General features: G+C 31.5%; 1 long non-coding RNA gene across 1 annotated transcript; it reads left to right on the forward strand.

The window, feature by feature from the left end:
- The first annotated feature begins 5,663 nt into the window (after positions 1-5,663).
- LOC134686947 (uncharacterized) lies at positions 5,664-26,223 on the forward strand. The gene is made up of 10 exons (XR_010101704.1): positions 5,664-5,837; positions 6,278-6,414; positions 7,324-7,370; positions 10,026-10,139; positions 11,508-11,640; positions 13,092-13,226; positions 13,814-13,939; positions 15,303-15,434; positions 16,435-16,546; positions 22,405-26,223. It is a non-coding gene; the product is annotated as an uncharacterized LOC134686947 (long non-coding RNA).
- The last annotated feature ends 61 nt before the right edge of the window (positions 26,224-26,284 follow it).

The following is a 26,284-nucleotide window of genomic DNA, read 5'->3' on the forward strand; positions in this document are numbered from 1 at the left end:
ATAAGGGGCCCAAAGGGTCCAAAATTAAACTTTGTTTGATTTCATCAAAATTGAATAATTGGGGTTCTTTGATATGCTGAATCTAACTGTGTATGTAAATTCTTAACTTTTGGTCCCGTTGTCAAATTGGTCTACATTAAGGTCCAAAGGGTCCAAAATTAAACTTAGTTTGATTTTGACAAAAAATGAATCGGTTGGGTTCTGTGATATGCTGAATCTAAAAATGTACTTAGATTCTTGATTATTGGCCCCGTTTTCAAGTTGGTCCAAATCGGGGTCCAAAATTAAACTTTGTTTGATTTCATCAAAAATTGAATAAATGGGGTTCTTTGATATGCCAAATCTAACTGTGTATGTAGATTCTTCATTTTTGGTCCTGTTTTCAAATTGGTCTACATTAAAGTCCAAAGGGTCCAAAATTAAACTTAGTTTGATTTTAACAAAAATTGAAATCTTGGGGTTCTTTGATATGCTAAATCCAAACATGTACTTAGATTTTTGATTATGGGCCCAGTTTTCAAGTTGGTCCAAATCAGGATCTAAAATTATTATATTAAGTATTGTGCAATAGCAAGTCTTTTCAATTGCACAGTATTGCGCAATGGCAAGAAATATCTAATTGCACAATATTGTGAAATAGCAATTTTTTTTTTAATTGGAGTTATCTTTCTTTGTCCAGAATAGAATAGTAAGCAAGAAATATCTAATTGCACAATATTGTGCAATAGCAAGATTTTTTTTTAATTGGAGTTATCTTTCTTTGTCCAGAATCAACTTAAATCTTTGTTATATACAATATACAATGTATGTTCACTTTTTACTACCAACTGATAAATTAAAATAATCTTTACCATTCAGTGATAACAAGCATTTTTTTTTACATCTTAATATTTTATGATGTATTTAAATGAGTAGTTATTGTTGCAAACTCCATTAGAAATTTTAATTGAGATTAGTTTTGGAATAAGGGAAAGGGGGATGTGATTAAAAAAATTGGGTTCAATTTTTCTCATTTGAAATTTCATAAATAAAAAGAAAATTTCTTCAAACATTTTTTTGAGAGGATTAATATTCAACAGCATAGTGAATTGCTCTAAGAGAAAACAAAAATTTTAAGTTCATTAGAACACATTCATTCTGTGTCAGAAACCTATGTTGTGTCAACTATTTAATCACAATCCAAATTTAGAGCTGAATCCAGCTTGAATGTTGTGTCCATACTTGCCCCAACCGTTCAGGGTTCAACCTCTTCGGTCGTATAAAGCTACGCCCTGCGGAGCATCTGGTTTATAATTGTTACTGATGCTTCTATCTCATCCATTACTTATAGCCCCTTGTATATATTAAACAGAAACATGTTTGGGGGGGGGGGGGGGGGGGGTTTAATAAAAAGTCCAATATATCCATGTTCATATGCAACATCAAAGTCAGAATAATACTCTGAAACCTGATAAAACTCCAAGGAACCAGCTGGACACTATTTAAACAGCAATAAACAACCCTTGTCAGATTTGCTCTTAATGCTTCAGTTTCAGAGTTATAAGCCAAAATCTACATTTTACTTGTATGTTCTATTTTTAGCTGTGGTGGCCATCTTGGTTGGTTGGCTGGGTCACGGCTCACATTTTTTTATACAAGATATCCTAATAATAATTGTGGCTAACTTTGGTTCAATTTGGTATAGTAGTTTCAGAGGAGAAATATTTTTAAAAGATAAGTAAAATTTTAGAAAAATTGGTAAAAGTTGACTATAAAGGGCAATTATTATAACTACTAAAGGGGTCAACTGACAATTTTGATCATGTTGTTTTATTCGTAGATCTTACTTTGCTGAACATTATTGCTGTTTACAGTTTATCTCTATCTATAATAATATTCGAGATAATAACCAAAAACTGCAAAATTTCCTTAAAATTCTGATTTCAGGGGCAGCAACCCTACCACGTTTGTCTATTTAGCCTGAAAATTAGAGGGCAGATAGATCTTGACCTGATTAAGAAATTTCCCCCATGTCAGATTTGCTCTAAATGCTTTGGTTTCAGAGATATAAGCCAAAATCTATATTTTACCCCTGTGATCTATTTTTAGCCATTGCGGCCATCTTTGTTGGTTGACTGGGTCACTGGGCACATTTTTTAAACTAGATACCCTAGTGATAACTGTGACAAAGTTTGGTTAAATTTGGTAGAGTTGTGTCAGAGGAGAAGATTTTTGTAAAAGTTAACGACGACGGATGCCAAGTAATGAGAAAAGCTCAGGTGAGCTAAAAAATGAAAATATCGTTAGATTGCAAATGTTAATCCAGGCCCATATACATCAGTTTTCCCTTGTGCAACCTATGATGCACCCGTAACATGGGACGAAAAAGGTAGTATGTGTGATACCTGTAACCAATGGTATCATGTTTCCTGCAAATCCATGAGCTCATACAATATCTTAGCAGACGACAGCTGCATAGCCTGGGATTGCCTAATCTGTGACTGAATTACAGCTAAGTATGCTTTGAGCTAGTATTGACAACATCAAATCATTCAGTATCCTGTCTGATACATCACAAAAAAACTCCAATTCCATCTGACTGCATCAAACCTATGCATGTATCCATACCGGAGAGAAAGAACCGAAATAATTTACACGCCAAAGCAAAGATGATTACTGTTAATTTTCAGTCCATCAAATCCAAACAGGGACTAGTTAAAAAACTAGTTGAAAGCACCAAAACCTGACATTGTTGTAGGTACAGAAACATGGATAGACCCCTCTATAACAGATAATCAGATATTTACACCGAACTATTATAAATAGTAACCATCTTGGCACACTAGTGCCTGAATTGCAAACCAAAAATGCGTTCATAGTCGTTGGTGGTGACTTCAACCTTCTAGTCTGGAACTGGTTAACAAGAACTCTTAAACCAGCCTCGACTTACCAAAAAATCACTACAAATTTGGCGACATTTAGACGACAATGGCCTGGTACAACTGGAAGAGGTCCCAATACATTGTACCTAGTGATCACAAACAACCCATCACGCTTCACTCGTACCCATGTAACAAGCAAACATCCTTAATAAACAGTTCCAATAGGCTTTCTCCACCAAAGAGACATACAACCAGCATGAGTTCTCATCTCGATGTCAGATGTCAGGAAAATACCTGTCCGCTGAGGAACTTACCATAACAGAGAATGGTATATTAAAATTACTTATAAAAATCAATCCAAATTTTAATAGGTAAAATGTTAAAATTTGATCAGAAATCAACTTTTAATTTTTAAATCAGTGTTTCTATCAAACAAATTGAAAATGTGTTATTGATTGAATAAATACAACATCATATGCAGTTTTATAAATACTTATTTGTACATATATTTCCAGCATTGTCAGTTCATTTTTTTGTTCAGGTAAATTAATCAATGAGTGATATATTTCTCCTAGAAGAAATTTAAAGGTCCCAGTGAATAAACTATACAGAGAACAATACCTGTTGTATCTGTTAGATGGGACAATAGAACTTACAAAAGTTTAAATGGACAGGTAACTTGCAGGTGAATCTGTGGTAAACTGTGATAGGCTTCGCAATAATTGTATTTTTAAAATGAGTGTATGAGTTGTTCTAAAGTTCTAAAGTTGACTACTTAAAAAATAAAACCTCAAAAAGATGTGACTATGTCAGGTTTTATCTAGCCTTTCCGACATAATTTTTACAGTTAAGGAGTCGCTATGTGTACAAATTAAAATAGTAATAAGTTGTTTTTATAAGGTTTCAGTCTATAAATTTTATTTGTTATACAAAGTTTATGCACACTCATGCCAAGAAAGAATGCTAATCAGTAATCCTTGGGTTGCTGTCACATTGACATATATCCCATACCTCACTTTCAGTCATACATGCCAAAAAACTCAGCATTCTTACTGTATCACTAGCAATATTTGTAAGATAACCAGTAAATCTTATATTAAGACCTTATATGAGAGTTGTTTCTCCTTAAAAAATTAAACATAGAAAAATTTATCATTTTCAACAATATCTGCAAGTATTTAAAACAAGAATTTTAAATATTTTTAAGGCATCTATTATATATACCTTTATTAAATTTTAATTTAACTGAAAACAAAGTTACTTCTTCAAGATTTTTAAAAACTCAGTTTAGAATTGACACTTTGTGAACACTCAAATACAACATTTTATTTGAAATATTTGTCTTTTTCTTATGTTAATTAAGAGTCATGGGTTGTAATTCCATTTACATATATATTTGGAGAGCATCTTGATTATTCAAATATGCTTAATTATCATAAAGAACAATATATCTCTGTTTGATATTGCCTAATATTTTGTCAACGTTAGAACAATACCACCTTACTGGCCTGAGAATACAGCGCTCTCCTAGTGCATTTCTTTAAGACAGTAAATACAAATGAAAAAAATCACACCTGCTTTATCTCAAAAAGATTTTAACAGTGTAGTGTACTACCATTGGGATAAATAATATCAAAAAAATAAATTATAAAATAAGAAGATGTGGTATGATGGTCAATGAGACAATTCTCCTGACTCTACAAGAGACCAAAATGACACAGAAATTAACAACTACAGGTCACCAACTATATGCCTTCAACAATGGGCAAAGCCCATACTGTATAATCAGCAATAAAAGGCCACGAAATGACTTGTAAAACAACTCAAACGAGAAAACTAACTGCCTAGTGTACTAGCTCTATCTCAAAATTTGGACCATTATATGATAAGGGGGGTCTAAAATTCAGTTTGACAGCTTCAGGCATATAAGTGTTACTAAGCTTTTTAAACTGGACCAAATCACTACTTAACATTAAGATTCTGCACCCAAATTTTTTTGGCATGAAATTTCATCCCTTTACTTGATATAACATGCATAAAAAATGAAAAATTAAATTTGGTTAGTGAATGAAAAAAATTTGCAAACTATATATTGTCCTCAATAGGGACTTTAGACAATGAAAATCTAAGGACAAGTACTGTGTCCTCTGACCTATTTGTGGTGTAATACAACCATTGTTTTACCCCATACTTTCTTATATGAGGCTTAGAAACTGGGAAAGGATGCTGAATACAAATAATGTGAACTCATTATTATTCATTGGATACCAATATCCGTTGATTTTGTGGGTAATGATAAACCATGAGGTTAAACTTTCAACTAATTACAAATTTTCAATAAGGGTTTATGAAAACTTTTGCAAAACCATGAAATCAAATATCCACGAAATGCAAGTTTTTAGCAATTCAAGAAAACTTGTACCAACGAAAATAAGTGAATTCACAGAAGTTGGTATTTTTGGACAATTATATGTACAAAAGTAGAATTTCTTTCAATCTTTTAACAAACCCAAAGTTGTGAAAAAAATTGATGTGTCAAGAAATCAGCTTTGCACAAAATATTAATATTAATGTATGAACCTCCTTGAGCATTGATAGCAATCACTTTTGTAATTATTTAACGGACAGTTCCCTTTGCAAAAATCAGTATGGCTAGACAAATACCAACTGTTTCTGCAGGAAAAAAATAATTTCTGTGCAAAAAATTACAAGAATTTTATGTAGGTACTGGAAGACTTGTATCAGCTCCAAATGTATATATGAACCCTAAATTTTTATTTCAGAAATTAGAAGATCGAATTCATGATTTATCAAGCATATCTCAACAAGAAAACTGACTCTATGTGACCACTCTTGATGATCCAAAACGATTTGTTAAAATTCATTACTCTGTTGCTGCTATGGAGATAAGGAATGATCTTGAACAACCACATCAAGTTCATGTATATCATCAACATAGGCAACCAGATCTACCAAGTAAGATATTATAATCGGAAAATATTTATGTGAGTCTAATTTTCGCAATTCAAGCAATAAGAATTTTAACTGCTTAATTCCCACTGCATGTAAATTTCACTTTTAATTTAATTGCATCATACAAAGCCACATAGAACAATATTGAAAACAGAAAAATATTACTGCCCAATCTTTGACAAAACTTCTGACTCAAAAATTATGAAATCTCAATAAGTTATCCCACATTATTTTCCATTCTTTAAAAATGGCCATTAGAAATACATGCAATAATTCCTGAATTAACCTACCCACACTAAATTGAAATGTTGCAAATAAGTTATCAGAAGCCAATTGCGAAAAAAAGTGGTGCAAAATTTACTAGAAGATGGCACTAAAATCTAGAAGGACCATTTCTCACCTAAATATTGAATTTAATAATTATTAAAGTTCTGTTGTTTAAGGGGGAACAACTAACCCATGTTTATCCACTACATGTGCACATCTATGTGTCTTGGATTGGAACAAGGATACTGTGTCAGCCAAATGTTTATTTGAAGCAGGATACACAATTGTATAGATGACAAAGAAGCCTGTATATGTAAGTCTCTTGTTTGAAGCTATACGAAAATATGGAGATGAGGTATATACCCAGTGAGACAACTATCTATTAAAGACCAAATAAAGTGGATGTAGGCATTTATAGGCAACCTTATAGCCTTCAACAATGAGAAAAAGCCTTTTTTGATGAATTAATTTGCAAAGATGACCAAATGCATTTTTATATTGGCAGTAAATTCTAATCAATGAAACCATGCTTATAATTTGGTATTGCCCTCTAATATGATTACATGTGTAACCGGAGAGCATGTATCTACTCTACAAATTCATATTGACACCACAGGGATTCGAACCCTGGTCGTCTGCGTGACAGTCAATGCGTTAACCCACTGAGCAAAAGAATCGATTCCCTAGCTCAGTTGACTGGCTTTATATGTTCTACCTGTATGGAGGCCTGAGGGGAAGCAACCCCGCTACACATGGTTAAATATTCATTTATGCAATGAAAATACTAAGTGTTTTTGTGTCCCACCGAGGGGCATTTTGTTTTTTAGGTCAGTGTGTCTGTTTCTTTTGTGTTTTCGTTTGTTCTTTAGTTTGTCCGTCTGTTTGTCCTGCTTCAGTCTAAGGTCTTTTATCAAGGTAGTTTTTGATGAATTAAATACCATTCAACTTGAAATTTAGAACGAAATGATCTTTTCTAATTTTAGAGTTTTTTCCTCAATAACACCATCCACTGAACATAGAAAATGATAGTGTGAGTGGGGCATCCATGTACTATGGACACATTCTTGTTTAATGGAGTTTTGGTCTAAATGCTGCTTGGTTTATAAATTTTGGTCTTCCTTAGTTGGTTATATGAAAAAAACTTGTCTATATGAAGGACACTAATTGTGATAAATGAGCTGTTGAAATTTTAATTTGAAATATATTTACTTGTGTTTTTCAGATGACAAAGTTTGTAAAGGAAAAACTGATCCAAGCTGTATTGTTTTTGTAAGTTTTCTTTCTCATTTACTACATTACTCCCCCAAAAAGTGTACTTTGTCTTATACAATAAATTTAAACACACTTTTTATGGAAATATGATGCATATAAATTTATACATAAAACATAAAGAGAAGAAGTGGATAAACTTTCAAAAATAGAAACCGCTTTGAATTACAAGTTTTGGATTTAGATTGGTCACCAGGTAGCATATGTAATAATTTTTGAGCATACCATTACTTTTAAAAAAAATCTTTGGTACAATTTTTTTTCCTCACTGCAATACTAATTTTACAGCAGTTAAAGGGGAACTAGCTATGAGTTATATTAAAAATCTAAAGTAAGATTTTTTTTTTGGTTCAATCAATAATGAAAGTGATATAGTGAAATAAAAAATTGATTTTAGCAGCCAAAATGGTTCAATTTTGTCAAATTAAGTGAAGAAGCATTAATAATTACTAATTCACTTGCAAGTGAATGAGTCGACCTCTTTAAATCCGTATTCAAGTGAACTTCAATTTAACCCCTAGCTAGAGATTGACTACGCATGCATTATACGTGTACTTATTTGTTATTTAAAGAAAAAGAATGTCAACAATGAAAGTGAAACTACGGTAATTGATTTAATTACTGATTTGATCCACATAAAAACATTCTTATATGGTTATAAACAATAAGAAATATATATTTTTAATCTATAGAATAAACTCAAACAGAATTATAAAAATCCAATTGTACGTGTTGGTTTAATCTATTCATATCTTTATTTATGTTTACATCGTTCATATGGTCATCTGAGGTCAAATCAATAGTTAATTAGATGGCGTCTGGACTAAAATACACATGAAACAAACGTACATATTATCTACCCCATGCTCTGTAAACGGTTTATTTTATACTTTTGGTAGTTCGAATCTCGGGGGGGGGCACTTCAAACTTTTTTGGTAGGGGTGAGCAGCTGAGACCTCAAGTACCCCACCCTTTTCATATATTTTGTTAATCAAAAATATATACCTTGCCATATATTATTTAACAAAAAACAGACCTATAGATATATTTCAATATTTTCCCCGCTCATCATCACGTTCTTGTTAAGAAGCAAAAGAGTCACAATAATATCACCTTCTTTTCCACTAAATTTGTCACATATAAAACACTTTTTTCTAATGGTCCATTTTACATCTTTCATTATGAAGATATTTCAATTCCAAGATACAATACATATAAAAGGCGTTTGGTCAGATCATAGATGGTATTTAGTGACATCTATGGTCAGATAAATGCTATATCACCCCAGAGTGTAACACCTTCACTGATTTTAACATGTTTAAATATTAATTAAAAACTGATCAAAAGTTTCATTGCCATTCCCTCATGAAGGACGCTGAAACAATGGAATTTCTTTAAATAGTTGTGATCATGTTTTATGTATACAAACTCTTGAATGTTAATTAGGTGCAAATGTCAAAAAAGTTGGATTTATTGCATCTATTACTGGCATCAGTGGAAATACCGCATCAGAATAAATAGAGTTTAATTGGTTTGACAAATAACTGATGCATTTACGACTGTGGTTTAACCACAACAAGAATAAATACGGACATTTGATTAGTTTCAGATACTTATGATATAATCAAGCAAGTGATAATATCAACCTATTGATATATTTAATCTGAATTTCTTACCCTTTTCATATATCATGAAGCATGAAATAGTGACCTATTCCAGCGGCTCATCCCTACCACTAATTATATAGCAAGTGCCCCCGAATTATTTGAATAAATGTTTTACATTGTTATAAATCAAATATGAGAATTTGAGTCAAATGGGTGACCCTGAATTTGACAGCTAGTGCCCCTTTAACAATATGTATTAATAATTGTTCAAGATGAAGTTATTTTCCTACTAATTTATTATCATTGATGGCATATTCTTTGTTTTATTTAGCGGGTTGATGTGACACAATAATCATTAAGGATCTTGATGCTTTGTTTTATTTAGCGGGTTGATGTGACACAATAATCATTAAGGATCTTGATGCTTTGTTTTATTTAGCGGGTTGATGTGACACAATAATCATTAAGGATCTTGATGCTTTGTTTTATTTAGCGGGTTGATGTGACACAATAATCATTAAGGATCTTGATGCTTTGTTTTATTTAGCGGGTTGATGTGACACAATAATCATTAAGGATCTTGATGCTTTGTTTTATTTAGCGGGTTGATGTGACACAATAATCATTAAGGATCTTGATGCTTTGTTTTATTTGGCGGGTTGATGTGACACAATAATCATTAAGGATCTTGATGCTTTGTTTTATTTAGCGGGTTGATGTGACACAATAATCATTAAGGATCTTGATGCTTTGTTTTATTTAGCGGGTTGATGTGACACAATAATCATTAAGGATCTTGAGGAATGTAAGAAATAAAACATATTTTACAGTGATAAACAAGAGAAGAACTGACATGACGGAAAAAGTATCTAAAATTTTATCATCAACTAATAGGAAGTTTTGTTTTTGTAATACCATAAATCAAATTTAGTTTTGTGGTGAGGATTATTTTTCATTTAGTGTAATAATTGTATAATTATTCTTTTGTCTAGGTGGAAGATGAAACTTAATGTTAAGTGTAATGATTTATTTGTATGCTTTATTCCAGCTGAGAATTGTTTTGAGGAACAAGTACGTTGTCCAGGAGGGTGATGTATACCTAAGAGTTGGTGGTGTGATGGACAGGCAGATTGTGACGGGGATGGAGATCAGGCTTATTGTGGTATGTGGGTACAGTTTAAACTTTATAATACTGTGGATTCATTATTATTTGTGGGTACAAATTTGTTGTGGATTTTGCTGGTACTGGTAAACCACTCACGTTTGTGTTTTCCTGAATCAACAAAAATTGGTACCCACACTAAGTAAATTAATCCACAGTAATACACACTGGCTTTAGGTTGTCACAGTTTTATCTTCTTTTATTAATCATCTCTTAAAAATAAAGATTTTGCTATAGATTCATATTTCATAGTTTAAGGACTAGGGATAATTTTTGTATCTCCTCGGACAAAAGTTGCAGAGTGTCAGACATAAGGATGCTAGTCTACAGTCATTTATTCAATCCATAATTTGCATAGACAATGTTAAAAAAAAAATTATTCTTGTAGTATAACCATGATAAAGTTACCATATATTTTAATTTTTATCCTCTCTTTGAAATTGAATTTAATATTTCTAACCACATGTATTGATAATGATTTTATTAATGTAGACAATACGATGTGTAGCATTACACAATATACATGTGATGATAGACAATGTATTGACTTAGATTATAAATGCAATGGTATGCAGGAATGTAGAGATGATTCAGATGAGGTATATTTATAGTTTAATTCATTTAAGTTTGATTACTTAAAGGAATGAAGTTATGGCCCTTTGTTAATTGTATTAAAGTTTTGCATTGAAGTTCAAAACTCTCTTTAGTTTTTGCTATATTGTTAAGACATATCACCCTCCCAGGACACATTTATTCTGACTCTAAGTCAACCAGTCTTTACTTTTAAACGTCAAATTTCAATTTCCAGGTCTAGGGATCAAACTAAAAACCTCCCACACTTGAAGATTAGTATGTTACTGTAGATTCAGACATTTATGCTTTTTGCTAGGATACTAATTTTCTTAGATTTCTTGGACAAAGAACCACAAATTTTGATATGCATTGCAGTACACATTTAACATAGGCTTGTATTTAGACTTTTGCAACACTTAGGAAACATATCCATATTTTGTTTTCCTCATCAATCCAAGACAAATTGATACTCACAAAACTGAACGAATCCACAGATTTCTAAGATGGAAAAATTATCTTTGTAAAATTAAGAGTTACAGTAAAGCATACTCTTTTGTACAGGGATTAAATGTCTACTTTTAATCTACTTATTTTAGCAGATACTTTATCCCTTCCTAATCGACTTTGCGATTTTCTTTTTGTCTTCAACTATTTACAAAACAAAAGACGCACATTTTAAATATTCAAAGTGATTTATAATAAAATTATGTTTTTTTACAGTTGTTTATTTATAGTATTTCTTTTATAGCACTAACAACTGTGGTAAATTATACATATATATATATTTAATTTCAGTGGGGATTTTCAAGTTTTTGTGATGAAGATACTGAGTCCCAGTGTTTTAAAAATGATAAGTGTTTACCGATTATGTATAGATGTGATGGGGAGGAAGATAGTAAACATGGATCTGATGAAAAAAACTGTAGAGGTACTGTATATTGGGTTATTCATGTTAAGTTGTATTCACAATTTGCATGGAAGCTGGGGTAATTGAATCTTAGCTGTATTCATTATTTTCTATTCATAGTAGAAAAGGAAAGGATATGGGGTATCCATCCATGACACAAACTCAGTACATGCACAACAAAAACACACGCTTTTATTGCTTTTCTTCATCTCAAAGTCACAGTGAGGACTTCAACACTGAGCAAACATTCTCTCATCTCAATTAAAGTTAAAGACTACCCTAGCACTGGCTTAAGCTTTATTCTTTGCAAAAATAATTTGGATAGACTTTTTAAGATGTAACACCACCCAGAAAAGAACACATTTGAAAGTAGTACACACTTAAAACAAAACAGTTCCTACTCCTTGCATTTAAGGTAAATCAGGCTTTTTTCTGAGCATCCCTTCTAGGCATGTCTCAAAAATACTATTTTGGTTTAAAAATATTTTACCAGGTATCATTCAGTATACAACAAAAACAAATAAAACTTTAAAGATGTTGTCATTAATACTGTGAGATACCCTCCAGAAAAAATGTTCTGCTACAACATTCGAATTGAGATTCCAAAATTGTATTTTAAGCTCTGAAGGCATCAATTGGTTATTTGATGGTCGCAAATTAATTTTACTGGCGACACGTAAGTGGAGACAGTAAATGGGTATTTGCGACCATCAAATCACCAATTGATGCCGTCAGAGCTTAAAATACAATATTGTTATCTCCATTCTAATGAAACTGACAGACAATGTCGTTAAAACATGTATTTAAAATCTGTCATATGCCGTCTGCACTTGAGGGTACGTTCCATGGCATCAATTGTCGATTGATGCCATGAAAATTAGTGACGTTATCCAATCAAAATGAACATTACAAACGTTGTTACATTAGAATTGTCTTTATATCCACAGCTGTTAATGAAGGCAAGATATCTATAATTGATTTGACTTGGCTCACTTTGTAAACTCTGAAATTTTATGCATTTCTTATTGCAATTTTTTAAGATTGGACAAAATGCAAGATTAATTTATTATTGCGATTTCAAGAAAATCTTTGTTCATATAAATGTATTAGATATAAGTATGTGAGTTGTTATTACTGCAATATTCATCCAGTTGTATAATTTGCATATATAAAAACATAATATAAACCTTGCAATAATTTCTGAATCAACAGTACTTATTTTTTAACAAAAATCTTAAGGCATATATTCAAATTTCAAAGTTAAGAACATGACAGTTTTAAATTGCAGTTGAAATTTGCTGACTAGCGGAAGGGCTATATAAGAATTTTAACTTTTCAATAAAACTATCATAATGTGGAAATAATTGAAGAATTTTACTATTTTTTGCCTTTTCATGGTACAAAATTAATGTCTCTTTTTTGTACCACCTTCTTCAGCAATTTACTAAATACTTGGTAACACGTTTTTGCAGATTCTCCCATTCCAGTGGGCTCATGTAATGATGAAAATGAATTTAGATGTTCTGATGGGATGTGTTTAACAGAAAAGTATAAGTGTGATGGAGACCAAGATTGTGCTGTTGAATCTGATGAGCTAAACTGTCATAGTAAGTCAATCTGATTGCTTAAGATTCTGGATCAGAGGTCGTCTTTCTGATTAGATGCAGTTTTGGATCAAATGTCAGGCTGTCATTGTAAGTCATTCTGATTGGTTAAGATTTTGTGATCAAGGGTCAAGCTGTCATATTAAATTATTCTGATTATTTTAGATTTTGAATCGAGGATCAGGCTGTCATAGTAAGTCATTCTGATTGAATGAGATCTTTGGTAAAAGGTCAGGCTGTCGTAGTAAGTCTTTAATTGGTTAAGATTTTAGATCAAGGGTAAGATTTTTTAGGTCAAATCTTTTTAATAGGTTGATATTTTTAGTGAACAATCTGTTTGCATGATCAGGAATATACCAATTTTGGCAGAAAGAACTTATATAAGTAAGAAATCTTTTTGAGACATGACATTTTTTCTCTCAATTGATATTTAGCTCAGCTTGGTGGCAGTAAGCAAGTTCTTATTATTGAGATACTCAAGAGTATTCACATTAAAATGACAACTTCACCCTAATTTCTGAATTTTCAGTAATCGATACCAATAATATGATAATTTTGACTTAGAAAATAAACAACTTTTATATTTTCAGATGTGACCGTTTAGGGTCTTGATCCTATTGAATGAAAGTGTGAAAAAGGCAACAAATGTATACCTATAGCTTGGAAATGTGATACTGAGGTCAAATGTCCCAACAGTTCTGACGATAAACACTGTGGTATGTTAGATAGAAAAAAAACTAGGTCGATTGACCTTTAGAAATGTATAGAAACACTATTACCGGTATACCTTTATACCTTCATACCTTTATCTTTGGGTCGTTACATAAGCCAAAGGCTTCTACTGACCCCTCATCTTGGATTGTCATGTATGATTTCTTATCTCATAATAATATATTTATATTTATTACATTGGTTGCAATGAATTACATTGATTTCCCAGTTAGATAAAAAAACGATAATTTCACATGTGAAATAAACGTGGTTATTTCACTCTCTGACGTCATAAAACAATATGCGTAGTCAAGATGTCGATAACGTTGAAACAAAACATGCGTACTAGGAAAAACATAGTTCCTTACATTTTCTACATTAATTTCATGAAAAGCAATTTGACAATGTAATAAAAAGTATAACTAATCGCCGTATTTGAATATAAAAAATAAGACAACTTGTGAACGAACGCTACTATGGATTAAACTCGTGCTGCACACTCGTTTAATCCATGCGTTGTTCGGTCACAAGTTGTCTTATTTTTTTATATTCAAATACGGCAATTAGTTATACTATAAATAATATATTAAACTTATCAAAAATACTCATTTAGGTGTGCTCAGCTGAAAAAATTAACATGAACATATGAATTTATATGGATTCCAATTTTAGCAATTTAATGAAAATTATTTAAGAGTCTTTGCCGTCACCGTTAAATCAGACAGGTTATTCGACTGATCCACTACTCTAATTGAAAAAGTATTTAGTCTATGTGTAGTCTTATACTGTTTTTTAAAAAGTTTAATGAGTGACCTCTAGTATTATTAGATGGTGCTAAAGTAAATAGGCTCATCCAGTCGATGTCATCTATACCATACAACACTTTGTAGACTTGTATCATATCATTCCTATCCCTACGATATTCCAAGGTATTGAACCTTGAATTCTGACTCATAGGGCAGTCACTGTTTTATTTTACCTAACAAATATTGGCATTCAGAAAAAAAGACAAAAAAGAACAACAGCAATGAATCTAATGCATTCTGGGTATTATTTTCAAAAAGCGTACATTAAAATTTTCGGATTGGTTTAAAAATATAAAAATTCAACCAATTACGTAAAATTATTTTCATTTTGTGGAAGAACAATGAAATATCCCATAGTCCTTTATAATCAGAAAAGGCAAATGATAGGGCTTTTCACTGGTCTTGCAATTTGTCGAGATTATTTACAAGCTCTGCTGATTTTTTATGAAAATATTCAAATTAGTTTACACCACATGGTCTTTTATTATTATTATTATTTTTTATTTTTTATTTTTTATTCAATTTTACTGTGATGTCTAATAACATTATTGTTTACTTGTAGATGTTGAATGTGATTATCCTAGCTACAGATGTTCAGAAGAGTTCAACCCCCCAGTCTGTCTGAACCCATTTCAACTGTGTGACAATAAACCAGATTGTAAAGACAAAAGTGATGAAGAAAACCATTGAAGTAGTAAGTTCATATTGTGTTCAAATCAGCAGACCAACCTCATATATCTCATGCTTGGGGTAGCCACATCAATACTTAATTGATAAGTAATGTCGTTGGATTTCCTTTACCCAACCCTTTTCATATAATTTAGATACATATATTGCGTAGGTAGAAATGTTATCTTTTCCCATATTGTTTGGGTTTCTTTTGTTGTGTAATGTAGAAGTGGAATACGAAAGTGCTAAAAGAGAGAATTGGTTGATAAAACACAGCTTGGAACACTGAGAAAGATGACAAACAAAGTCATGGAAACTTTATTGACCTTATCATATATTTCTGATAGTTTTCTTGACCTATTCACATATTTTCAAGCTTGAAAGTTGACCTATTCCAGCGGCACATCCTACCACCTTGAATATAGGAAGTGGACCCCCTGAGATCTCATGGGCCTACAGTGATCTAAATAAAAATTGAATAAAAATCACCCTTACGAGTGAACTAACATCTTCTAACGTTACAGGCTGATAGTTTAATCATGATGGATATAAAAGTATACTGCGGTTGTTTTAAAGCCTAAAATCAAACTACAATGCAGGTTATACTGTGGATTCATTAATTTTTGTTGATTTAGGAAACTTTGTTTCTTCTCTGGTATTTGATTTCTCGGTTAAAATAAGGTCCGTATATAAGCCTATACAAAAGTTGTACTTGGTTGAAAATTGGTACCCCACAAATAATTAATCAACAGTATTCAAATTATATAAACACTTTTATTTGTTTCAAAAATGCCTGTTTGATTCTTTTTTTTCAAAATTGCAAATGAATATCTCAATGTTTTTTCAGTACTGTTAATAATTTGCAGTGATAAATGGGCATTTTCAGCAAGAGGTCTTTAGAACTTCACAAACCCAGATGAATTACTGCACATTATTTGTGCAATTTTATGCTGTGTGCTGTGAAAACATTTTTGTTGTACAAAAATTCAGCTGAATGTCAATAATTATGTCGTTTCTATTTTTAGATGCTACCTTATGTGAATTTCTGGATGTACAAACTGCTCCAAGACGCCATGGGGAGAAATGTGTGTGTGTGAACCAGGGCAAATTTTGAGCTCAGACAATAAGCTTGCAAAGGTAAATATAAACTATAAATGAAAATATATTTGAAGACTGTTCTTTTCATTTTGCATTATCTTTTTATACGACCATCGATGACAACGCATTTATACGATTAAATTTTTTTTAATTTTTGCGGTCGTATAAAAAGATAATGCAAAATGAAAAGAACAGTCTTCAAATGTGTAAATGCGTTGTCATCGTCAGCGTTGTCTGAAGACAGATGGTTTCCGAATAATAACTTTTGGATAAGTAAAAAGAAATCAATAAAAAAATTTAATACAATGTTAACAACCACAAAAGAAAGCTTTGGATAGATTTTGGAGGTTATGTTCCCGAAGGTTTATGAATAAGGGGCCCTAAGACAAAGAGGCCAAAACAGCATTTATCTCGTGTCAGGACAAAAAGTTGTGTTTTAGTATTTCAATTGTTTTGAATTTGTACCACAATGTTGAATACCATAAGTAGAATGTTGGGATTTATTTTAAGGTTGGGCAAACAGTCTATAAATTGAGGGCCAAAAAGGGGCCAAAAACAAGCATTTTTTCTTGTTTCAAGATAATAACTTTTGGATCTCTCTGACATTGTACCTCAATTTTCCTTATAACACAGGGAAGGTGGAGATACAGTTAGGGGTAATTTTCCGGAATAAGGGACCAAAAAAGGGCCATAAAGAAGCATTTACTGTATGAAATGGATAAAACGGGAAAAAGCTGACAAAAAATCTTTGGACTCTTTTTTTAATTCAGTAATGAAGATAGTTGATATACGTATTCAACATTTTAAAGAACATTTTACTATTAACAATAACCACAATAAACCTATTTCTCGTATCAAACATAAACTAAAAGAACTAGCCAAGGAATTTGTTTTTGTCCCGGCCGATAAAGCTGCTAATAATATTATTATTGTTTGACGTAAATTTTACATCGAGGTTCTGAAAAAGGAAATCACCAATTCACCAACATTCCAACTGACTCCATTTTCAGAAAACGAAATCTGTAACAAACATAAACTTTTAGCCACCGCTTTACAAGCAGAGCCAAATACAATGAAAGTTCCAACTATGTATTGGCTTCCGAAGCTACACAAAACCCCTTACAAATATAGATTTATTTCGTCTTCAAGCCATTGTTCAACTACTAAATTGTCTATTATTCTTACCAGCACACTTGGTACAATTAAAAACCTTATAATAAATTGTTCAAATAAGGCCTTCGAAAATAGTGGAATAAATTACTTTTGGAGTGTCAAGAACTCGTTGGAAGTACTTGATAAATTGCATGCTTATATTGGTGATTTTGAATCTGTTCAAAGTTTTGATTTTTCTACCCTGTATACCACATTGCCTCACATTCTCATTAAGAAAAAAATCACACACCTAATTAAATGGGCATTCAAAAAATCAGAATGTGAATATATATGTTCAAACTCTTTTAGGTCATTTTTTAGTAGCAATAAACAAAAAAACTATGTTAATTGGACATGCTTTGATACTATATATGCCCTTGAATTTTTACTAGATAACATTTTTGTTCGCTTTGGGGATTCCGTATATCGTCAGATTATCGGAATTCCAATGGGGACTAACTGTGCACCACTTATTGCGGACCTCTTTTTGTATTGTTACGAGTTACAATTTATGACAAAAATAAGCAAAGACCCATCAAAACAACATCTGATAAACAAATTTAATAATACTTTTAGATATTTGGATGATATTTTGGCTCTCAATAATGACGACTTCAGTATGTATATTAATGAAATTTATCCTGGTGAACTCACTTTAAATAAAGCTAATACTAACAATGACCACTGCCCTTTCCTCGATCTTGATATCTATATCACTAACGGAAAGCTGAATACTAAAATTTATGATAAAAGGGATGATTTTTCATTTCCTATCGTTAATTATCCGTTTTTAGATGGTGACGTTCCCTTGTCACCATCTTACGGTGTTTATATATCTCAACTTGTACGATTCGCTCGTGTATGTAACAATGTTTTAGATTTTAACGAGAGAAATTTATGTATTACTGAAAAATTATTACACCAGGGTTTTCGATATCACAAACTAGTCAAAACATTTACTAAATTTTATCATCGGTATAAAGACATCATTCGAAAATATAGCTCAACATGCAGACTTTTTATACGTTCAGGTATTTCACATCCAATTTTTTATGGAAATATTCTTTATAAAGCACAAAGGTGTCAGTATTCACCTCATAAACTTACAAAACCTTTGAATAGACTTATTAAGAAGGGATATAATTACGATACTGTTGTCAAGTCATTAAAGATTGCATATTTTGGAGTTAATATTGAGTCACTGATAAGGTCTTTGCGTCGGAACTAAACACATTTATTCTAAAAACAGTTGTTGGCATGACACGGGTTATGTTCTTCTCATATATGTTATGATGGTATGATACTAAACCCCTTACGGGAAGGATTGTGCCTGATGTTCATATGATGAAATCATAATCTTTCAGTCAGTTTAATTGAAGTCTGGAGCTGGCATGTCAGTTAACTGCTAGTAGTCTGTTGTTATTTATGTATTATTGTCATTTTGTTTATTTTCTTTGGTTACATCTTCTGACATCAGACTCGGACTTCTCTTGAACTGAATTTTAATGTGCGTATTGTTATGCTTTTACTTTTCTACACTGGTTAGAGGTATAGGGGGAGGGTTGAGATCTCACAAACATGTTTAACCCCGCCGCATTTTTGCGCCTGTCCCAAGTCAGGAGCCTCTGGCCTTTGTTAGTCTTGTATTATTTAAATTTTAGTTTCTTGTGTACAATTTGGAAATTAGTATGGCGTTCATTATCACTGAACTAGTATATATTTGTTTAGGGGCCAGCTGAAGGACGCCTCCGGGTGCGGGAATTTCTCGCTACATTGAAGACCTGTTGGTGACCTTCTGCTGTTGTATTTTTTTATTTTGGTCGGGTTGTTGTCTCTTTGACACATTCCCCATTTCCATTCTCAATTTTATTTGTCTAGTTTACAGACAATAACTTGTGTTTAAGTGTATGGATCTCTACATGAAGATTCAATACCACTAATAGTCCAGTTAATCTAGCATAAATTTGACCCTTACCTGAAAGTAATTGCAACAGAAGATTTCTAAGTTTTAATCTTAAGCATTATACCCCAAATATACACAAAAAAAAGTCCCATAAAATTTAACTTGAGGAAGACTTAAAAAATCACCATTTAAAATTCCTATGGAGATTTGTATGGAAAAGGGAGATAACTCATGCAAAAAGGGCAGAAATATCAATAAAATTTGATACAAAATTATAACTTTACTGCTTCTATTCATCAGAATATATTGATTCTTGATTTTTTAGCAGTCTTTACAGTAAAACAAACAACTCTAAAGGTGTTTACATATATTTTATAAAACTATAATCTAGATTTCATAATTCATTTGTTGACCTCTTATTGAATTTTTCAACATGTCAAGGTAAAAAATCTCAAATATAATAAAAATAATTAAGAATGTATTCATTATCACTGAACTAGTATATATTTGTTTAGGGGCCAGCTGAAGGACGCCTCCGGGTGCGGGAATTTCTCGCTACATTGAAGACCTGTTGGTGACCTTCTGCTGTTTTTTTTTCTTCTAGGGTCCGGTTGTGGTCTTGTTGACACATTTCCCATTTCCACTCTCAATTTTATTCTCCTCTTAGTGGTTTAAAGTTTCTTTAGATAAGTAAGTTGCTGAAATAATAAAATATACAGATATAAATATTACCAAATTTTCACATTATTTTTTCAAAATGGTTACAAAGCTTCAAATTTGCAATTTCTTTAATGAAAAATGCATGAAAAAAATAAAACTACCCATAACACTTTAGGTTTGTACATTGCATGAGCAGAAGATTATATAGTTCAGTCAAATACAAACTTATTACCCCATCTAAGTATCATACTGTACATACATTTCAAGAAAAACAACCAAAAACTGACCAAACAAGAATCATTTTTGAAAGAGTTATCTCCCCTTCCAATGTTAATTTCCATAGGAAATTTAAAAGGCTGATTTTGAGTTTTCCTCAAGTTAGATTTTATGTGTTTTAGTATTTCAATTGTTTTGAAATTGTACCACAATGTTGAATACCATAAGTAGAAGGTTGGGATTTATTTTAAGGTTGGGCAAACAGTCTATGAATTGAGGGCCAAAAAGGGGCCAAAAACAAGCACTTTTTCTTGTTTCAAGATATTAACTTTTGGATCTCTCTGACATTGTACCTCAATTTTCCTTATAACACATTTTCTGTTGGAATTTTAACAGAGGTTAATTCTTAGTTTGACTGAACTATAAAGGAAGGTTGGGATTGATTTTGGCGGTTACGGTCCCAATAGGTTAGGAATTTGGGGTCAAAAAGAGTGCCCAAAATAATATTTTTTGTAGATTTCAAACAATAACTTATGTTTTAGTGTATGAATCTTTCTGAAATTAAACCACAAGTTTCCATACCATGAAGGGATGGTTAGTATTGACTTTTGGGGGTTATGGCTCAAAATGTTTTGGAATTAGGGGCTAAAAAAGGGGGAAAACTTGGTATTTCTGGACAATCTACAATTAAGCCAATTTAGAAGCAGTGAAAGGGAGGTAATTCTAAAACATTTAACATACAATGTTGGGTATGTTCTGATTTACCTCCCTTACACTACATGTATATTATGTATAAATAAATGTCAGATTTTGGACTAATTGCCAAAAAAAGGAAGGTGGCAGTTGTTTTCATTTTTCTCTCTCTAAATTTCTCTAATTCAAAATTATTTAAAAGTTAAAAGGAGAAATTTTTTAATTAGCCGTATTTTGCACAACTTTTTGGAATTTTGGATCCTTCTTAATGCTCTTCAACTTTGTACTTGTTTGGCTTTATGAATATTCCGATATGAGTGTCACTGATGAGTCTTATGTAGACAAAACACGTTTCTGATGTACTAAATTATAATCCTGGTACCTTTTTATAACTACTATTATCATATACGTAGACTAAATAACATATGTTTTTTACTGTATGATAATAGCATTAAATTTACATTATTTCCATATTTTTCAAATTGGCCTTTCCGTAACATTATTGCATGGCATTCCGGTGATACTCTGCAAATTCCAGAAAATACACCTCAATGCTACATTTTCAGTGAAAAACATTACAAAATAGTGTACAAAACAATTATTCAGATACTGAAAAGTTTATTGTGTAAAATAATAATAATTAAAAAAAAAACAAAAAACAAACAAATAATTAAATAAATGCATTTTTTATAAGTCTCAAACATAATTTAGAAAGTTACTTTGGAAAGGGTGACTTTTCCTAACAATCTTCAAAATGTATATTGTTGATTTTTTTTTTTTATTTGTCCATATTAAAATGTTTTTTTTCTCTGTTGAGGCATATGGTAGAAAGATTTCATATCGAATGTACTAAATTTGGGGTCCGATGTTCGTGAACTTTTTATTCTTTGAACTTCTATTTTGGAACCATGTAAAAGGATCAATATATATGAATCTGGTTTTTTTTCTCCATTGTTGAAGCATATGATAAAAAGATCATAATATGTAATTTTTCATATTGCATATACTATCAGCCCTCTGTCAATATGGCTCTTGGGCTGATATTGAACCTAGGGCTGATAATACATGAGATTTGAAAAATACCATGTAATAATAGTATCCAAATTATAGGCAATGTTAATAGAAAAAAAACCTTTAAAAAAGGCTTGAGTAAGGTAAGGGATATTTATCTGAATTTTGTGCTTACAATATATCATATTGTGTTTTCTAAAAGCGTTTATTTGGGAAAAAAGAACTATTATTCAAGTTTTTAAACATTATACACATATTTCAGATAAACAAACGTTTGAAATTGAGGAGCTGGTTGACTACAGACAAATTGAGAATACAGAAGAGTTCTTGGTTCAGTGGAAAGGTTTCCTGAAGACAAGAGAACCACTGAATGAGATGCCTGCGATATCTGTTAACAAATTCTGGCAAAAAAAATACTTAAGGTGGAACAAAACACTTCAACTGAAATTAATGTGGCTCATTTAAATTTCATAAAATTTTGACAAAATATTTACTTTTGGCCCTAGAACACAGTTATTTCGTAGTGCATTTCCTTTAGACAATACATTCAAATTAAAAAAATTGCACCTGCTCTTTCTCAAAAAGATTTTTACAGTGTAGCGTACTACTAGTGAGACAAATAATATCAAAATTATAGAAACTTCTACTCTAAATCAAAATATTGACAATTCTGTGTTAAGGGGGTGTAAAATTCAGTTTGACAGCTTCAGACGTGATAAAATTTTACCTTTTTGAACTGGACTTTATCACTACTTAACATAAAGATTTAGCACCCAAATTTTTTTGACATGTAATTACATCCCCCTACTTAATATTTCATGCATTTAATATCAAGAAATAAATTGGAAAAGTGTATCAAATAAAACATGTAAGTTATACACTGTTTACACTAGGGACTATATTCGTAGACAACGAAAACCAAGGGACGATAACTGTGTCCTTGGACCTAATAGGACAGAAAGACTTAACCAATCTTTATAAAACTTTGCATAACCTAAGCTTTGGCAATTATGAGATTGTTTGCCAAGTTTTTTGCCATATAGCATATATAAGAGAAACTAGGGTCATTTTAGTATTGACATTTGGATGGGGTATTTTTACGTATAAAATAAATATATTCAACTGTCAAGATTTTGGCCTAAAAATTAGCTTTTTAAATGCTCTTGTATATTATATATTAAAAGCATATGAACACTCATTTTATTGATCAGATGTATTGTAATTATTCCAAAGTCAAATTTATATGAGCCTATGCCTGAAAATAGAGATTTTCCAATTCAGGGAAGCCTTATATAAATATTCATTTTTCTCAGCCAATTTGAAGTTTTTGAAGTTTTTTAAGCCTGAATTATTCTTTAATATATATTAAATGTACTTTAAATGTATAGAAAGATACAAAAAGCATACCACATGAATATTAAATGGTCTTGGACCATGTAGTACTGAGAATTATTTAGAGTCGATTTAGGCGGTATCCCATATTGACATATAAACATGAACACTAAAGCTATCAGAAATGAAAATGTGTAACTTTTTGCTCATTTCTATGCTAAAGTGTTATGATACAAGAAGTCTAATTGCAAAAGGACTCTTGCATTTAAATTTTTAAAAGACAATATGGTCTGATGGCCAGTTTTTTCACTTTACAATGGAAAACTTGCTTTTAGTTTTAGTCTCAATAGGCATAAATCTGGACCACTTACTATAATACAGAAAAAAAATTATGGTAGCCTATAAAGGAGTAAGGTGTACTGAATATAGTAAAGTGCTTGTTTTACAGATTTAGTGAAATATTTGTGATGGACTACAGGTTTGATGTACAAAGCTCTTCACATTTTACATACATCAATTAGGCCGTTTAACCAGGGCCATGAATACAAAGTATTCTGCACTTTTTTTCTGTGATAATCTACTTTTCTCTATATTCAGAGTTCACAAATGGTTAGTTAAATTTGATTTAAGCATAGAAACACAAATATCAGGAACATAAAAGCTGTCAGATAGAAAGTCAGTATGCCTCTTAGGCATGAAATGTAAACTGATTTAAACTGCTTGTTATAGCCGTAGATACCAAAATGGCACATTTTAACAGAATTTTTGTAAACCAAAGATGTAAATCCTTTACTTTGATTGAGTTTGACAAAATGAAACCAGCAAATCATTCAGGAAAGTTGCCAAAGTACAGAATCTAGATTTCAGGAATCCATCTCTTAGGCCGGGAACTCAGTTATTTCGTAGTGCAATCTCCTTTAAACAATAAATTCAAATTAAAACATCACACCTGCTCTTTCTCAAAAAGATTTTTACGGTTTAGTGTACTACCAGTGAGACAAATAATATCAAAACTACATGTATAGAAACTTCTACCAGCTCTAACTCAAAATATTGACAATTCTGTGTTAAGGGGGTGTAAAATTCAGTTTGACAGCTTCAGACGTGATAAAATTTGACCTTTTTGAACTGGACCAAATCACTACTTAACATAAAGATTCAGCACCCAATTTTTTTTGACACGTAATTACATCCCCCTACTTAATATTTCATGCATTTAATATCAAGAAATAAATTGAAAAAGTGTATCAAATAAAACATGGAAGTTATACACTTTTTACACTAGGGACTATATTCGTAGACAACTAAAACAAAAGGACAATAACTGTGTCCTTGGACCTTTTACCCTTTGACATATGATATATATATATTTATATATACAACTCGTCTAAACATCAACCCAACAATGTTAGATCTGTAAATTTGCTTTCGCAAATTTTTGGTTCTTCCCTCGCCCGGATTCGAACAACTTAACTACCCTTTGACGTATAATACAACTCTTCTAAACATCAACCCAACAATGTTAGACCTGTAAATTTGGTTCTTCCCTCGCCGGGAGTCGAACCCATGCTACTGCGATATCGTGACACCAAATCGCCTGCACTGTAGACGTCCCGCTAGACCACACGACCACCTGGGCTTCATAAAAAGGAAGCTTTCGCTGGCCATGTGTTACCTTTCCACGTCAGTTTGAATATATATTTAAATTTCAAAAAAAATTGAACAACACACTCTCTCAGAAAAATACTGTGCATATACAGCTGTATGGTAAACACCAATTTTGATCATTGAGAAGCTTAATATTATCTTAACAATAGAATGTTAATAAAATGTTCTCCAGATTTTTAAAGAGTTATCTCCCTGAAGTGTTATGTACCACCTTAACAATTGTATTTTAAACATGAAAAATACATATACAAAGTATTGCACCATTTTATATTTAAAACAAGGCAAATGGATACAATTCTTAATTGTGACAATTGGGAATTCTTTAATTGTCATGTCATAAATTGTGATCATCAGGAAGTATTTTAAGCATTCAGGGTCAAAACTAGTGTTGGCCAAATCTGAGAAATTTATTGATGGACAATCATCAAGGTCAAATTTTTACAGAAACTGTTTTTTTTTTTTTATTTATGGTTTCTTATTTTTCAATAGATATTAAGAGAAGATCATGTGAACATTTCTGCACCAAAAGTGCTTCTTTTATTAATAAAAAAATCAGTAAGAGTTGCTTTGCCACAATACAATGTAACCATGGAAATTGGTACCCCACAAAAAAGTACTTTCACAGTTTAACATGTCAAGAATTAAATTAATAAAATATATTCATTTCTTATTAATGGAAAGTTATAACTCAATGCAGATTTTTGCAGATTGTACCAAACTAAACTTGAGTTTGATTTTTATTTTGAAAAAAGGTTAATTAAAATATTTCAAGTTAGGTTTGATGTTGTGAATAATATAGAAAAAAAATATTATATCCCTTCATCTGCTTATTGTAAAGATATTTATGTCATCTGTCATTTTATGGGGGTATTTTGCTGTTTTTATTGGGATAATTATTTCAAAACAATGAAAGTCAGTTTTGTGTGTGATTGTTTTTGTTATATGAAGAATATTTGATGGGGTTTTACCTTGATAACACCAAAATTTACCTCTCGTTTGATTTTTCTTATATTTACATCATTGAAAAGGTAGTGGTCCGTGCATCATGTGCATAAGTGGCTGAAGTAAATGATTAAAAGAACACAACTTAAGACTTATAAGTATAAGTCATGTTTATGTTGTTAAATTGTTCCTATAGACTA

This window comes from Mytilus trossulus, chromosome 10, assembly GCF_036588685.1.
Source record: "Mytilus trossulus isolate FHL-02 chromosome 10, PNRI_Mtr1.1.1.hap1, whole genome shotgun sequence".
Classification (NCBI taxonomy): Eukaryota; Metazoa; Mollusca; class Bivalvia; order Mytilida; family Mytilidae; genus Mytilus; species Mytilus trossulus.